The 16,665-nt window shown below is 39.5% G+C and overlaps 1 protein-coding gene and 1 pseudogene across 2 annotated transcripts in view; both read left to right on the top strand.

Moving 5' to 3' along the window:
• LOC134223622 (furin-like protease 2) overlaps positions 1-16,665 on the top strand; it is a 1,298,803-nt gene that overhangs the window by 1,192,143 nt on the left and 89,995 nt on the right. The window lies entirely within an intron of this gene.
• LOC134228043 (MORN repeat-containing protein 3-like) overlaps positions 16,321-16,665 on the top strand; it is a 3,034-nt pseudogene continuing 2,689 nt past the window's right edge.

Below are 16,665 nucleotides of genomic sequence, written 5' to 3'. Positions count from 1 at the left end.
CGTGTATAATATTTTTGTGAGTGCTCAATCTGAAAACAAATAGACGTCAAATCTTGGCGGGAATCGATTTAGTGTACGCTTACATGTGACTAACAGTATTGGGTTATAATTGGGTAAATTTCAGTAACAAAATCATCAACCCGAAATGAAGGTGAGTGTGAGAAAAAAAACAGGCAAATCACAATCCACATAACTCTTCAAATTGGTGAAATCGGCAATATATCTCTAATGATATCTCAGATGTGATACAATGGATTTAAAGTTTTCCTTGTTTACTGCGGAGAGTGCTATAGTTTCAACTGCTTCATTTCAAGATTAAAGTTAAATGCTAATCGCGATTCGAATGATTCACCATCGAATTTGGGAGGATATAACATTTTGTATACAATATACAATTCTGAAGTTTTTTTCTTTATGAGGCTGCTTTAGGTCTTTCCAGAATACTAGTATTAAACTAATAAAATTGTGAAAGATATTAACACAATTATTTTAATAACCTTCCGAAATCGTATTTCTCAAAATTGTATAAGATTTGGCAAGATTTTGATACAGAGACTATTAAAATCTGCAATTCGTAGTTAGTGTGTACACCAGTACACACTGGTGAAATAAAGCAACAGTCTTGATTTTGTTGGGCACCAGTTTGAACGCCTTTACTGGTGTAACGAAGGTTTGAGTAACTTACAGAAAGCTATAAATTCCACGCAGCTTTAGTTTTGAACACTATGTAAATAGCGTATGGAAAAACTTATCTCATTGCTCCTCGTTCACCATCGCAATGAAAGAATTCTCGAAAAGAAACCTACACAGTTTTGCTCTGGAACCTCTTGCGATATAATGCACTACTGTTCGACGTTGCTTGTTCTGTTATGCATATTCTATTAAAACCGACGGATATAATTAAAACTTTCGTGCTGGTAGAAACGTAAGGAGCTAATGCAACTTTTTCGTACATTTGATTAAATTTAGCCGAAACAGAACGAGGAGTAGTCTGAGACGTACGTTTCGGCGACTGCATTGTCCAGCACGTAATGAAAACTAATTACAGCTTATGGTAAATACATTACTTGTTTAGAATCATCAGTCTTAAACAAATGCTTAATTTTACTTTACGGTCCATTTAAAACCAACAGTATTTGATTACGCAACATTTTATATTGGTCGGAATGATTACATAAAACACTATTTCCTTGAATACACTTTTTTATACAGGTTTATGCCAGTTCATTCAATTGCGTTAATTTTTTCAACGTGCATACCATTGAAAATATCCATTGTTCTTATTTTCGCACCTATCAATGCCCACATTGCATTACTACCGCTTTTCTGCTGATATGAGAATAAAGCCATTCGATTCATTCAATCCCAGCATTGACTAAAAGGTAAAACTGACGTGCTGTATTGACAATGTACTGGGGAACTGTTGAACGATTCCAAGGATCGAATTTTAATTGTTTGTATTATCCTTCGATCATTACATGTGGATGGACTTAATTTCTCAATACAGATAAAATCGTCAATGCTGTTGATAAAGAAACCACCGAGTAACTGAGTTTTGTGACGATGCTCAGTCGATGCTCACGATAAAAATAATACTGTTGTTGACTAACAAACCCTCTTGTTAAAGTCTAAGCGACAGTCAAAACCATGCTTGTCACTTTAGTGCTGTTGAAAGAGCAGAGGATCCCACGGGGGCATGTCAGTCGATCCTGAGCGACCATTTCGAAAATATTTGAACTCTGCACAGTTTTTCAATTTCATCTAAATCGTCATTTTCGATATCAAATCTTCATATTGAGTCGACAACTTTTCAAAGGGTGTAGAAATGTTCAAAAATATTTAAAAGCGCACAAAAAACGGAATGTTCGATTGTTATGATTTTTCAGCAAAGTTAGACAACTAAATGGTGATTCTTAAGAAAATGTCACAGTAAAAAAAATTTTTTTGCCTTTAAAATATCATTTTTTCACAAAACAAATATCTCAAAACCCTATCTTTTTCGAACGTAATTTTTTAGGAAAACGGTCCATTATATTAGCTATCTACCATAAAAATTTGGTGATGGTAAACTAATAAACAAAAGTTATGACATTTCAAACATTTCTAATTTTCACATTTAGTAAAAAAATTTTTTCTGTTGTTATTTCGAGAATTGCAGTTTGATTGATTTGATGTTTTCATGATATTTTGATTTAATTATTCATAGCATCTATAAGAAACTTAGACACGATCCAGTGTTGTGATCAAAAGTATTGATAGTGTCATAATTTTCATTGCACGTGACTGAAAATTAACATAGTGTTGAAACCTGTTGATAATAACGTTGATAGAAACATATCAGAAATGTTATTTTTAAGACAAAAGCTGCAAAATCAAGATTTATATACACGTGAACGTCTATAGTTTACCTGCAAAAAATATACCTCTTAGAGAATAGACTTTATGATCGGGAGGAAACGGGTATCTTCAACAACAAAAATGCATGATAGGTACATACCATGACAATGATCACGAAAAAGCAAAAAAATTACTACTACTAAGGTTGTTAAAGATCTTATAGTAATTTTTTCTTCAGTCACAAATGACACCAAACTAGTCAGTAAAAACTTAAAAGTGATTTTGTTTATTGAAATATTACGAACAACATGAGTAGCCGCTTTCAACTGTTGTAGGCCGTTTGATGGAAAAAAGTGTTCAAAAGAGTTACGAAATCTCACCGAAAGCCATAGATAAACTGAAAGCGACTGGTTATGCTCCAATGTCCACATGAAACTAATTTACGCATTTGCACGTCCTGCCGTCTAAACGTTGACACAGAGCAATCTGTATATCATCGGTTGAGCAGAGCGCAGGAAGTTCGAAAACGACAGCAACTGAGGAATTGGCAGATGTATCGACAACAACTGAGGAATTCAGAAGTATTAAGTGCTGAGAGCCTTGCACCGTACCATCAGCGAAATCTGTTTCAACAAATCAATCGGAAGATGAGTGTATCCAAAAGGTCAACATCGAACGCTTTAACGAGGGCATAAGCTGGGATAAAAGTGACTCTGATTAAATGGAGTAAGATGGACTACGTTTATTACCCGAGAAAAATACCGTGAAATAAACGAAGCTGTACGAAGAAACCTCTTCAAATTAGGACCTGATGATGGAAATACAGACTACGATGAGGTAATTATAAATATGAAGGAAAGGTTCTCGAATGCAGCCACGACAAGGAAAGAAAAATTATTGATTTTGTCGATGCTGCCAAGTTCGTGGTATATTCAGGATGCCATTGATGAGTTCAAATCAATAGAAATACAGTAAAAGAGGAAAACAATTGAAGAATAACTGTCTTTCAACCAAAAATACTAGGTCTAGTACTGCATTAACAGATGAGACAAAGAAATAGTGAACCAATATTTTGAAGATGAAAGTAAGTCGATATGCCTGGTCAAAAAGATTATTATCAGTAAAAGATGGGCGTCAACAATCAAAACGATTAATGATGACGATTTGAAAGAAGCGTACACACGCTTCAAAATTCACGATAATATTAAAAATAGGTTTTTCCTCACTCTTGCAAGCCTTCAGCCAAGGCAATGTAAGCTTCTTTCCAATTCAGAGACACATAATGTGTGTGTGCACAACCCATGAGAATATTAATCTTATTTTATAGTTTGAAAAGAATCAATTTAACAAAGGATATTAAAGTTAACTGGTAGTCTTTTGTGAAAATACAACATCAAATTGCTCTACGATCTTGTTCGGATTGTCCAGATTCTTCATCATTGGAAAATACTTTATTCGCTGAGTTTGAAGAAAATATATTGATCAGTTATCATTTGAGCAATGGGTGACCACGGATAGGATAGAAACTATTGTAAAACCTGTAGATGAGTTTGTGTCATATTTTTGCAGAAATTAGAAAGTTTAATCCCTCACGATTTCATTAAAACAGAACAATCCAGCTTTTTAAAAAATACGAAAATACAACAAAATGGTGAATTTTTGATCATTTGTGATTTTCTGAAAATTACAGCTTTGTATTGCAAGATGAAGTGCAGTCCCATCACTGGAACGAACAAGCTCTTATTCATCCATTCGTTATTTATTTTAATGGAAGTACGCAAATTGAACACTTAAGTTTTATTATAATTTCCGAAGATTTAGACACGATTCAGTATCCGTAAACTTGTTCTGAAAAATGATTAACTTTTTACGCGTTGATACATAAAGAAGTCAAAAGATATATTTCATGTCTGATGGAGCAGCGTCGCAGTACAAAATCGTAAGAATTTTCAGCCTATGTCATTTAAATCAATGTACGGAATTGATGCAGAATGGCATTTTTTGCTACATCACGCATGCGAAGGTCCTGTGATGCTATTGAGGACTAAAGCGCATACAAAGCAAGTTTAGCCAAGAACGTGAGCATCCAATTAAACTGCGAAAGAACTTTTTGATTGGGCAAATCGTAGAAAAAGAAGATTTAACAAATTATCATTTGTTTTACTACTACTGAAGAGTACGAAATAAAGGCTGAGCTCAGCGAGCAATTTAATAACGCGAAAACGATCCAAGGAACAAAAATTTCACTGTTTCATTCCATTGTCGGAAAATAAAATAAAGCAAAACTATACTAAACTGTGTATAATAATTCAAAAGTGTTCGATATTTTAAAAAATTTAATAAAAAAATTAAATAAAAAATAAGTATTAATAAACTGTTTTCATGATATCATACCCTCAAAATTCAAACCAAAACTCTTAGAGTTTCTATAACAACATTGTGTAACTTACATTTAATTTAATACTTAGGATAATATTAATTCATTTTTATTTATTTATACATATAATATTTATACATATAATATACATAATATCGTGAATACATAAATATGGAATATCATACAAACAACTTTTAACTCACAAGGCCCTTAACAATAAAATCAGCATCAAAACATTCTTGAAAAAAAAATACGGAAATTTTTTTGTTTACTATATGGAAAATTGTGAAATGTTTGAAATGTCATAACTTTTTGTTTATTAGTTTACCATCACCAAATTTTTATGGTAGATAGCTAATATAATGGACCGTTTTCCTAAAAAATTACGTTCGAAAAAAATGGGTTTTGAAGAATTTAGTTTTTGTGACAAAAATGATATTTTTAAAGGCAAACAATTTTTTTTTTACTGGCACATTTTCTTAAGAATCACCATTGGTTGTCTAACTTTGCTGAAAAAATCATAACAATCGAACATTTCTCGTTTTGCTGTAGCTTTTAAATATTTTTGAACCATTTTCACATACACCCTTTTTGAAAAGTTAGTCGTGACTCAATATGAAGATTTGATATCGAAAATGACGATTTAGATGAAATTGAAAAACTGTGCAAAGTTTCAACTCAATAGAAAATCATGAATTAAAAATTCCTTAAATTTTGATGCTGTTGCGAATCGCTCGCACTAAACTTTAACAGAAACCATCGTTGAGGTTAATTTTCAGTAGCAACTAACAAGCGACGACCACCACTTGGTGTGCATGAGAGGTATAATAAAATTAATATGCAAAATATCTTGTACATAACATACTCAGATATATGATAATTAAACTAATAATAGTTCCGTTTGGTACTGTTATAAAAGTATGCACACCAAGTTCATAAAGTGTTTTACAATAAAACCTTATCATACATATAGAAAACGACAATAAACAAATTAAAATAACTGATATTCCCCTCTTAGTGCCTAATTTTGTGCCCTTTGGATATGACGAGGTTTTTTTAAATGATGGTCACCTGAATAATGTTAGCTTTATGTAACGTTGGCTCATCATGCACATAAATCAATTTCTCCAGTTCATAACACATTTCCTTAAAAAGTCAGTTATTCGCGAGTTTCCTGTTCTGATATGTATCCTCAAATAAACTTTGTCCAGAGCGCAAAACTGTTTGATTGGTTTGGTCTATATAGAGAGCATTTGAAGGATTCATGTCTTTCGACATCTAAGAGCCGCTTCATTAGCATTTTCCTTACCTATGATAAATTTTAAATATAGGGTTTATCGTCTCTCTTCCATAGACACTCACTCGTTCTATCTTTGTTGTTTTGATCCTCTCTCACCTTATTTCTCTTCTTATTGCGGACCGGACGCATCGACGATATCAACGGTAACGATTCGGACCCGATGCCACGGACAATGGCGACAACAAGCACGGAACGCGCTGTGCCGGTGAGGTCAGCTGTGGCCTTCAACAACTCTGCGTGTCGGATGGCGTACAACGCCAGTATCGGAGGTGAGCAAACAATTTCGCATGATTTTGTGGTCTACATAAAGGCATATATTCTCTATCAAATAAAAAGAAAAGATTAATCTGTTCGTGTGACATTCCTAGTAGCAAAATATGTATTAAAATAGAATTTTCGAACATCAATTATCAGTGTAAAATAGCATTTCAAAAGGAAAAACCTTATATGGAGAAAATTCAAAACTCAGATAGGGAGAACTGCTTCCATTTCCATTTCACTAAACATATATTCACCTCATCGCAAAATAAGGAAATACAGCACCAATCTCGTCACTATTTGTTGCTAATATGCTCCCAAAAAATCATGAAAATAGGAAGCAGACCAAATTCTTTTTCTTTGCTTTGTTTTTGATGGGATGGACATAGAAACTATGCGATGAACTGCGAAGCAGTAGCCTTACATCATAAATCGAATTTAGAAAGCAAAACAAAACGAAAGCAAAAACATAAATTTTCGTCTTGGAGGTTTAATCCATCCAATCAATGGTTAAATCATTACTCAAATGGAATACTATTCGAAATTACGAGAAATGCCGAGGTGAAAATCATTATCGCTCAATGCAGAAAAATCACCGTATCCAAGAAAAATGACACGTCACCGATGTACCTTTTCTCCCATTAACCCACCATCACCTTTCAATCGCTATCGAAATTGATCGCCGTGTTCTTCATCTGTCAAATGCCTCCAAGACTAATGGTTGAGGAGCAACGCGATGATCGTGGGAAGAGTTATCTCGCGGTTCGGTCGCGGGCGACTACAATGGTCGCCGCGGGACCGGGGCGGATTAGACGAGGCAGTGGTTTCTCTTTGTGTTTACTGCACAGAAACCAGCCAGCATAACTAGCTAGCGCCGTGGTACATTTATTTGAATTGTTGTTCGGTCGGTGTGATGGCGGGAAAACGTTGATGATTAATTGATTCGAAGATATTTTTGCGTGCCGATAAATAACTAATCGGTTCATTGGGCCGAACGGAACGGAGTGGCGTGATGTGCGCGCTCTACCGGTGATCGATGATGATGCCCGGGTTTTCAATCAGTTTGAAATACAGGATTTAGGGAACGGGATGGATGGAGTTGTGGAGCGGTGTTCAACTATAGTATTATTGACAAATATTGTGCACGGTGTTATGCACTTTCATGTTCTAACTGAGTAACTTTGAATTGACTCAAAGGGTCGTTTCAATGGATAATTTGCCATAAAATTCACTAGAGATTTTACTCAAGTCTTAAATATATTAATAGCCAACGTTGTTATAAATGCCAATATCTCATTTGAATCCAATATTTGTTATTTGCTATCGAGTAAGACAAAACATTTTGAAAAACTCCTTATCACTAATTTCAATTCTTGAAACCACACAGTCATGGGGGAGGAGGGTGATTTGACGACCGAACCACGTGATAATTATATTTTTATGTTTGATAATACAAAATGAAAGTTTTCAAATAATAGTATTAAGTAAATGTGTGTAAAATATTTTTTATAATAACCTTCAATATCCTAACTATAAAAAGACTGCTTAATGTATCTTTAATTGTATTGGTTTTCATGGGTATGTTTACCTCGTGCAACAGTAAAGCAACACAGCTAGCTGATGCCATCTTGAAATTGTACAAAATCTTTATCATATGTATAATATTCACATTTAAAAAGTGGTGATATTCTGTAGCCGGAAAGCATGACGGAAAACGCTCTCAGCTGGCAGCTCACAAAACACACATGCACATGTCGGTTCATCGACATGTAGGATAGTGCTTGGAGGTGCATAGTGCTTTAAGTTAGTCCAATCATCTGGGGCCCCCATGATGATGAGGGCTATGGTGTGTCTTTCCCTAAACGCTAAAAAATCTCGAGATTCTTGAGAAACATTGGTATCTGGTGTAGAGGGTGTTCGACGTCTGAAAATTATCGCGACTGAATCCAAACCGAATTCAGATTCTTAGATAAAGATAAGAACTGAATTCCTTTCTCAATTCTGCAATAAGAAGTGAATTTCAGTTAAAAACATTTAGTCTGGGCGAACTTTATTATTAGTATAATAACACGTCCATCACCTTTGCGCGAGTTAACTACTGTTCACCTTGTTAAGACCGACAATTAGAAGCTGATTGTCAGTCCATGCTTCAATTTAGGAAATGAAGCTTTAACGTGGAAAATGATCATGTATTGTGGCCAATGTGTTCTGCGCTCCATTAAAATGAAAGCCTATGCCACCAAAGGTGATTATCGAAGGTTTGTGGAGCAGGATTCAACTAGATAGTTGTTCGATTGGTAGTTCTCAAGCCACATATTGCCATTCGCTTCCACGAGTGAGTGGTTTTCGGCAATACGATTGGATATATACTCTTCCCGAGTTGCCAACGAAGAAGCGATTCTATGCAATACGATGCTTAAATCGGTCCAAAATGTGACAAGATAGTTCGTTGACTTTCTTATGTTAACGACTAGCTACGCGACCATCAGCGCTGTTGAAGTGAAGAAAATGCACAGAAAATTTAAAAAAATCAGCGTAGTTCGAGATGGTATTGATTGTTTATAGAGAGGCACTTTGTAGTTGGAGATGAATAGGTTGCAAGCAGGTCCTATAATCAAGGAAGTTGGCAGAAATCGCTCTCAATAGATAACGAACAACGATAAAGAAAGGCAAAACTGTTCCAATCATAACAAGCCATGATTTTTTTGTGAAAACTTGGGTTGAAATTCGTTTATTACAAATTTCTTCCAACATGCGAAATGCAAAGATCTTGCAAAGAAGTTTCCACAAAATCAAGCAGCGAGCTGTCAAATTTTGGTGTCAGATCATATCCTCACATAACAAATAGGCATCATTGCAGTGAAATGTGATCCTCCAGGATTTTCAAACGCTGCGAACCTGGCGTGGAAGTCAAGCTCTGAACAACGCGCATAAGATAGAGCGCATCGCATGCTTTGTCGTCTCTTTCTTTCGCCTTGGATACAGGGAGAGCTGTTCGGCGATTGTTGATACACGAAAGACTACTTTGAACTTGCAGTTCGTTCTATGATTCCTATCTGTTCTGTGATATCCTTCTCATGAGCTTGAAAGAAGGACGATTGATGTCACGGCTAAGCTGTCCGTTTGTTTCCGATGAGCTTTTTTCGAAGCGCGCCAAAACAGTGATGCCAGACTTTCAGGAATGACTTTAATTGTATAATTACAACAATCAAAAATATGTTTTGAAGTGAAATTTGTCGTGTTTTACCAAGTATTACTGTGTTGAAAATTGGATATTTTTTTGAATATAGTCTTGCCAAGATTTTTTTTGACTCCTCCTTTTATACAAGACGTGATTAAAACTCGCGGTTTTCGAATTATGTTCTTTCATTTTAACGGCAGTACGTTTTGTCTTTGATGTTGGCGCGATAGAAAAAGAACGCAAGAGCCAGCCGATTTATTTCTCGGATACTTATTCAAGGACGTATGGTTGTAAACAAGATTCAAACGTCGATTGTCCAATCTAAGCCTCCGCAAACCATCATCACAAACAGGTGAGAGCCTTCGGCTATCTATTGGTGTGTTGGTTTGCGTAGGAGTGCAATCGATTGGACAAATCGACGTTAATCTTGTTTTCAAATGCCTTGAATAAGTACCAGATTATAGGTGCTCTTTAATAGAGTATTCTTAAAATATCACAATAGTATTTGATGCATTATTAAAATCAGATTTGCAATACAGCTTATCGTTTTAAGTGGCATTCACCACAGTTCTCCCTTGAATCCTTTTTCTAAGTTTATATCATTCGAAGTTACATTCATAACATAACACTTTATCTCTAAGAATCATTCGTAAATAAAAACATGCTAACTCTGGTTTGCAATTAATTAACTCATATTCGACAAAATAACTTTTCGTAAACAAGCAACAACCCACTGTTTTATGTATGAACAATTTCTAATTAAAAACAATACTATAGGTACTTTTACACCATCATTTGTTTCTGTCAGTTGGCTTTCGACTATAATCCACAAACGATATCCGCATCGTCCAGTTCCTATTGTTCGCAATCATGTTCTTTCTCTGTCGATTCACATACCATGCCTTGATAATTGACGCACCCCATATAAAGGGCGCAATGTGTTGGTTGACTATTGATAGCTATTGATATCAGCGCCTTGTCTCTTGTAAATTGCATCCGTAGTAGATGCTCTGCTTGCACCGGACGTACGATAGCCAGTTAGCTATAACTGAAACGCTTCATCGTCGTACACCTAGTCAGAAAAGTGAAATAAAAGCAAATATTTATAACTAATTTTCTTCAAATTTGATCCTATCACTTTTTGTCACACATAATCAGAACTTCATCTCACACAATAATTCAGACAATTACACTTCAGCTTTACCAAATAACTCGGTGCAGTTCCACTAGATTTTGACAGTAACATATATTTCACCAATCAGCGACTAATGCCTTCTCAAGTGTACAATAATGATCAATTATCATGAGATTATTTTAATTATCACATCCGTTTACCCTAGATATGACAATTCTCATATTATAGACAATACACTGAAACCACTGAGATTCCTCGCACTTCTGTAACTTTTGTTTCACTAAAGCACATTTAATTGTCCTCGTCATCTTTATATACAAGACGTGATTAAAACTAAACAGTTTTCGAATTATGTTCTTTCATTTTTAACGGCAGTACGGTGTGTGTCTTTGATGTTGGCGCGATAGAAAAAAAAGAAAAAATGGTTTTATTTATAGGTGCTCTTTGAATAGATATTTTAAAATATCACAATAGTATTTGATGCATTATTAAAATCAGACTTGCAATGCAGCTTATCGTTTTAAGGGCGGTATTCACCACACTCAAGACTGTAAAAATGTTTTTGCGAAGTACCAAAACCTTTTTATTTTCGCCAACAACACTGGTTGCAAAATTTTAAGGCGTTCGTTAACATTTGCTAGCCAGATTCCATGCATGACAATCCACTGCAACCTGCAATATTTTGTCATTTTATGTGATTTACAAATTGTAGTTCATCGCTTTCAAATCAATTTAATCTATATTTATTTATTTATTCAGACTAAGGCCGAAGTGGCCTGTGCGGTATTAGAGTCTCCATTCGCTCGGTCCAGGGCTACGTCACCACGCAGTCTACGGGAGGTCCGCAAGTCATCTTCCCCTGTCGATCCACCTTGCCGCTGCGCACCTCGTCTTCTTGTGTCGGATCGTTGTCGAGAACCATTTTCACGGGTTATTGTCCGACATTCTGGCTACGTGCCCGGCCCACCGCAGTCGTCCGATTTTCGCGGTGTGAACGATGGATGGTTCTCCCAACAGCTGATGCAACTCTGGTTCTCGCCTCCTCCACGTACCGTCCGCCACTACCATAGATGGTATGCAGCACTTTCCTTTCGAAAACTAGTCGCGTTGGTCCTCCACGAGCATCGTCCAGGTCTCGTGTCCGTAGAGGACTCCGGTCTAATAGCGTTTTATGTGTCAGTTTGGTACGGCGGCGAACTCTATTCGATCGGAGCGTCTTGCGAGTCCAAATGCGTACGATTTCCAACTATGCGTCTCCGAATTTCTCTGCTGGTGTCATTTTCGCAGTCACCAGTGAGCCCAAGTACATATCTTCTACCATCGATTTCGTCCACCGATGCAAACTCGCGGTGGTAGCTCACAGTTCTTCTTGAACCTCTTCCTATCATGTCCTTCGTCTTCGACGTGTTGATGACTAGTCCGATCCGCACTTCCCTCTTCAGTCTGATGTGGCCCTCATCTTCTCAAAATTACGTGCCATAATATCTATGTCGTCGGCGAAGCCAAATAGCTGGACGGACTTATTGAAATTGTACACTCGTGTTAATCCCTGCTCTTCATATTACCCTTCCAAAGCGATGTTGAATACAGACACGAAAGACCATCACCTTGCCGTAACCCTCTGCGCGGTTTCGAAGGGGCTCAGAATGCTCGAACTCGAACTACGCACTCACCCGATCCATCGTCGCTTTGATCAACCGTGTCAGTATATCCGGAAAACCTGTTCGTGCATTAGCTGCCATAGGCGGTCCCCATCAGTTGCATATGCGGCTTTAAGTCGATGAATGATGATGTGGGCACGTTGTATTCGCGGCATTTCTGCAGTACTCGGCGAATGGAACACCTGGTCCGTGGTGGACGTTCGCCCATAAACCCGCCTGGTACTGCCCCACGAAATCCTTAGTTGGTGCTAGTCGACAAGTAAATTTGGGAGAGTACCTTGTGGCGGCATTCAGCAATGGATTGCACGGTAATTGCTACAATCAGCTTATCGCCCTTTTGTAGATGGGACACGACACCTTCCCACTCCTGCGCAAAACTTCCTCCTCCCATATCTTATGACCCGTGCAGCGCTCTAGCCATGCCTCACCACCGTGTTTAAATAGCTCTCCTGGAGTTTGTCAACCCCAGGGACTTTGTTTTCTTCAGCCGCCAATCTCCTCCTGGATTTCCTGGATATTCGGACCGGTAAGATTATTCCTGCGCGTTCTCCCAGGTCCATCACCATACCGCCATCTTCGTCTCCATATCGCCATTCAGGTGTTCTTCATAGTGCTGCCGCCACCTTTGGATCACCTCACGCTCGTTCGTAAGAAGGTTCCCGTTTATGTCCTTACCATATCAGGCTGTGGCAGTAGTACCATGAACGGTTTACTTCTCGAACTTTCGTGTTTAAGCGCGGTGTTGCTCCGTCTCTTCAGGTCTCATCTTTTGCTGGCGCTTTTTCCTCCGGAAAATCGGGTTTTCTGTTCGCTGTTTATATCGTGCCTCGTTCGCCCTCGTGCGGTGTTGCAGCAATCTCGCCCATGCTGCGTTCTTCTCTTCCACTAACTGCTCACATTCGCCGATCACCAGTCGTTTTTTTGATCCGGGGCACCGTGCCAAGTGCAGCGGTTGCGTACCAATGGCGGATCGAATATCTCTCCACCATCTTCAAGAGACGCTCGCTAAGCTGCTCTTCTTGAAGTGCCACTTCCAGCTGCTGCGCGTATTCTTGGGCTATCAGCGTCTTGTAGCCGCCCAATGTTGCCGCGGCGTCACTTCGACGCGTGTTGTCGTCGAGAGTTTTGAGCGCAGGCATCTGCAACGGGTGATGATCATTATATCGAGTCGCATTATCTCTTATATTGTTCGTAATGATTGGTTTCTAGGCGGCTTTGGGCCTGCAAACCTCCTGTCTCGTCGGAGCCGTCGTGTCAGGGGCTGTTGCGTCCACCCTAACACCAGAGACTTGGCATGCGCTTGAGCGGCATGGTCCTTCGTGGGCCTACTTGCGATTATGCAGCTTTAGAGGTTTAACAGGGCCCTGTCAAACCCCACCACATCCTGAAGCAAGCCCCACAACTCGCAGATGGCCTGAGGAGGATCGTCAATCCTGGACATAGTCCCTGCTGCCCTCGATTTAAATCTTTGGAACATTAGAGCGTCTACATCAATTCTATCGTTACACTCGTTAACAAAGCCGATGTACTTCACAAACAACGGAGAATTTCCACTGTGCAGCTCTTCCAATTCCTGACAAACAGGTCTCATGAGGGTCCTCGAACGACAGTCGCCGCCAACCATTCATTGTAGCCAGCTGCTCTGTTATGGACGTCCAGGCCGGAGCCGACACGAGTGCAGCTACAGAACCGTGCTGGAGCGTTTCAGGACCTAATGTCGGTGTTGACGTTCGTCCGCCACCCGTTGCATCACGTGCAGAAGCTTCCGATGCTCAATTTTCCCATTCTTACAACGCTTAAAATTAATAACACAGAGATATGTTTGCTTCACACAAAAGGACTACACAGAACATCCCTAGATGAGTGACAGTTACACAGCCACAAAAATAGCTCATGTTATTGAAGTTTGTTTCAATATTTTCAACGGTATTTGGTTCCATTTTGAAAGGACCGTTTCCCGACCTACGAGGCATTTTTGCGCCTGTGTAATCTCATCTAGGGGATGTTCTGCATTAGATCCGTTTTGTGTGAAGCAAACCATCTTTGTGTTTGTTTTAAGCGTGCAGGTGAAGTTGGGATCGCTGAGATGAGGAAAGTTCCTCTTCAATATTTCGCCACGCGCTGCAGTCAAGCGCCGACTGTTTGTTCCACCTTTGGCAGTTCGGTTTACTGGATAAGTGCCGGTGGAATCAGATCGGCGAAGGGTTTTTGGCTGAGTTGGGAATTTGGGATAAATTTGATAGGATTGATTTTGGTCAGATTGTCTATTAAAATTGCGTGGCGAGGAATTGCATGGAAAAGAAGGATTTAGTAGGAGATGGATTCGATCTCTTGCAAATGTCGACTGGTGCAGCAGTCCGACTTTCAGCGCAACGTGCATGATCGGAACGCGTGCGGGCATTCCTTTCCATAGAAAAGTCCCCATCTTGCTGTGATTTTCGCCGTGTGGACACCATGCAGAATGCCGATAAAGGTACCACAGCTTCGACTACCGAATGTATTTAACATTATCACCCGCTGGTGCGATTCAGCCTAAATTTGCTGTGGGAACTTGTCCGCCAGCGCATCCCAGTTGAGTGTGGTCATCAGCCTAATCGAGTTGCGAAGATAACACCCAGAACCTTGACTACGTTGGCTGTTTGTAACCACTGATGTACCAATTTCGTTACCTTCGAAAAAGCCAACATTCACTGCAGATTTCTGCAAATTCAATTTTGCGCCGGCGCAAGAAGCAAGCGACGAAATATTTATTCATCGCTTCTATTTGCTACGATGACGTCACACACGCTGATGTCGCGTGGAACGACGAATCATCCCCATTTGCTCAACTACACCAGTAGGTAGAAGAAGCACGAACAGGTGCATGGACAGGGATTGCCTTGTCGCACCGACCGTGCGATCTCGCGTCGAGAGAGGTGCCATTGATGAGTAGAGTATCGCTTAATCGATTACTTCGATTAACCTATTCATCGTTGTGATAATCGATTAATTTTGAATCGATTTCAACGTTAGATTCGATTCAATAATCGAGGAATCGTGAGTAATCGATTAGTTACTAATCGATTAATCAGATTAAACATCATAAGGATGTCGAAAATTAATTGATTATTTCGATTAATCGATTCATCGTTGGATAATCGATTAATTTTGATTCGAAATATACTGCCGTGAATCGCATGTTGTCCCATATGGAATACCCAGCAAAGATGGGACAAATATGCGTTTCACGGAGCTATATATGATAATCAATTCAATAATCGACAAGAATCAAGAGTAATCGATTGTAACCTAATCGATTAATCGGGATTTTACGACATCTCTATTGTGAGCAGCCGGATGTGGACCATGACAATATTCGATTGAAGAGAGATGAGTTCCTCGTTGAGCGATATGGCCAGTACGCTTGGGCGTGTTGTCACCCTTCTTCTTCACTAACACGATGACGCCCCTTCCGAAGGCATGGGTATGGGGAGATTGCCGTTGGTGCTTCATTCATAAGCATATTCAACTCACGGTGGATGACATCGAACATCCGAAGATAAAATTTTTGCGCTCGCCCTGATAGCTGTTTCTTCTGCTCTTTTTCTGCTGTTTCTTCTGAGTAAAGACTCGAGAAAAAATCAAACAGATTTGCCTCGACTGCTTGAGGCTCGACGGTGATTTCGTCTTCTCCCATCTGTAGCTGCGTGATCGTTGTTTTCCTCCGCCCGTCTCCCCAGCTGGAAGATCCACATTGGCTCACTGGCTCGTGCGTCTCGTTGATGCGCAACATGTGGGAGAAATTACGCTGCATGCCAACATTTCCACGTTTCTGCGCTGACGAGTCCAATATTGCCACTTATACTAAAACTCCGAAACGTTTTCTTCGATTAGAAGATGCGGTCGAAGGGCCCGACGCCGGGCTCGTGTCCCAGTGGGAGAAGACAGAGTCTGAGCGTTAGCGCCTTGTGATCCGTGAAACAGCAGACGTGCGTGTAGGCCGACTGCAGTTTGTCGTGAAGACCACGGCTGAGCATAGATCCGTCGGGTGAGATCGCGCGTTTCGATAGACGTAAAGCGCTTCCCCACATCATGTGGCTGCAGCTGCTGTACAGCTGTTTTGAGGGACGGACTGGCGTTCGGCTGGACGAATCGCACGCAATCCAGTTCCATCTCTCTAGCAGCGCGCTGATCAGTTCCGGAGGGAGCGTAGACGTTGCAGATCGTTGTTCGTGCTCGCAGCGCGATAAGTCGGCTGTCCAGGCTCTTCTCCACGTAGGTGACATGCATGTGCTCCTTTACGCTCGCTGTTCCTCTCCTCGTGTGGTTCACATTCGCGAAAACGACAAAGCCAGGCAAGGAAACTATTTCGTTCTCGACCTTCCTGTAGACACACGATATCGAGGTTTGTGCCCTATGAAGGTCCGGAGTGTGTTC

Source organism: Armigeres subalbatus, chromosome 3 (assembly GCF_024139115.2).
Source record: "Armigeres subalbatus isolate Guangzhou_Male chromosome 3, GZ_Asu_2, whole genome shotgun sequence".
Classification (NCBI taxonomy): domain Eukaryota; kingdom Metazoa; phylum Arthropoda; class Insecta; order Diptera; family Culicidae; genus Armigeres; species Armigeres subalbatus.
Note: the sequence above shows the minus strand (reverse complement) of the source record. Positions and strands in the feature narration are given on the sequence as shown.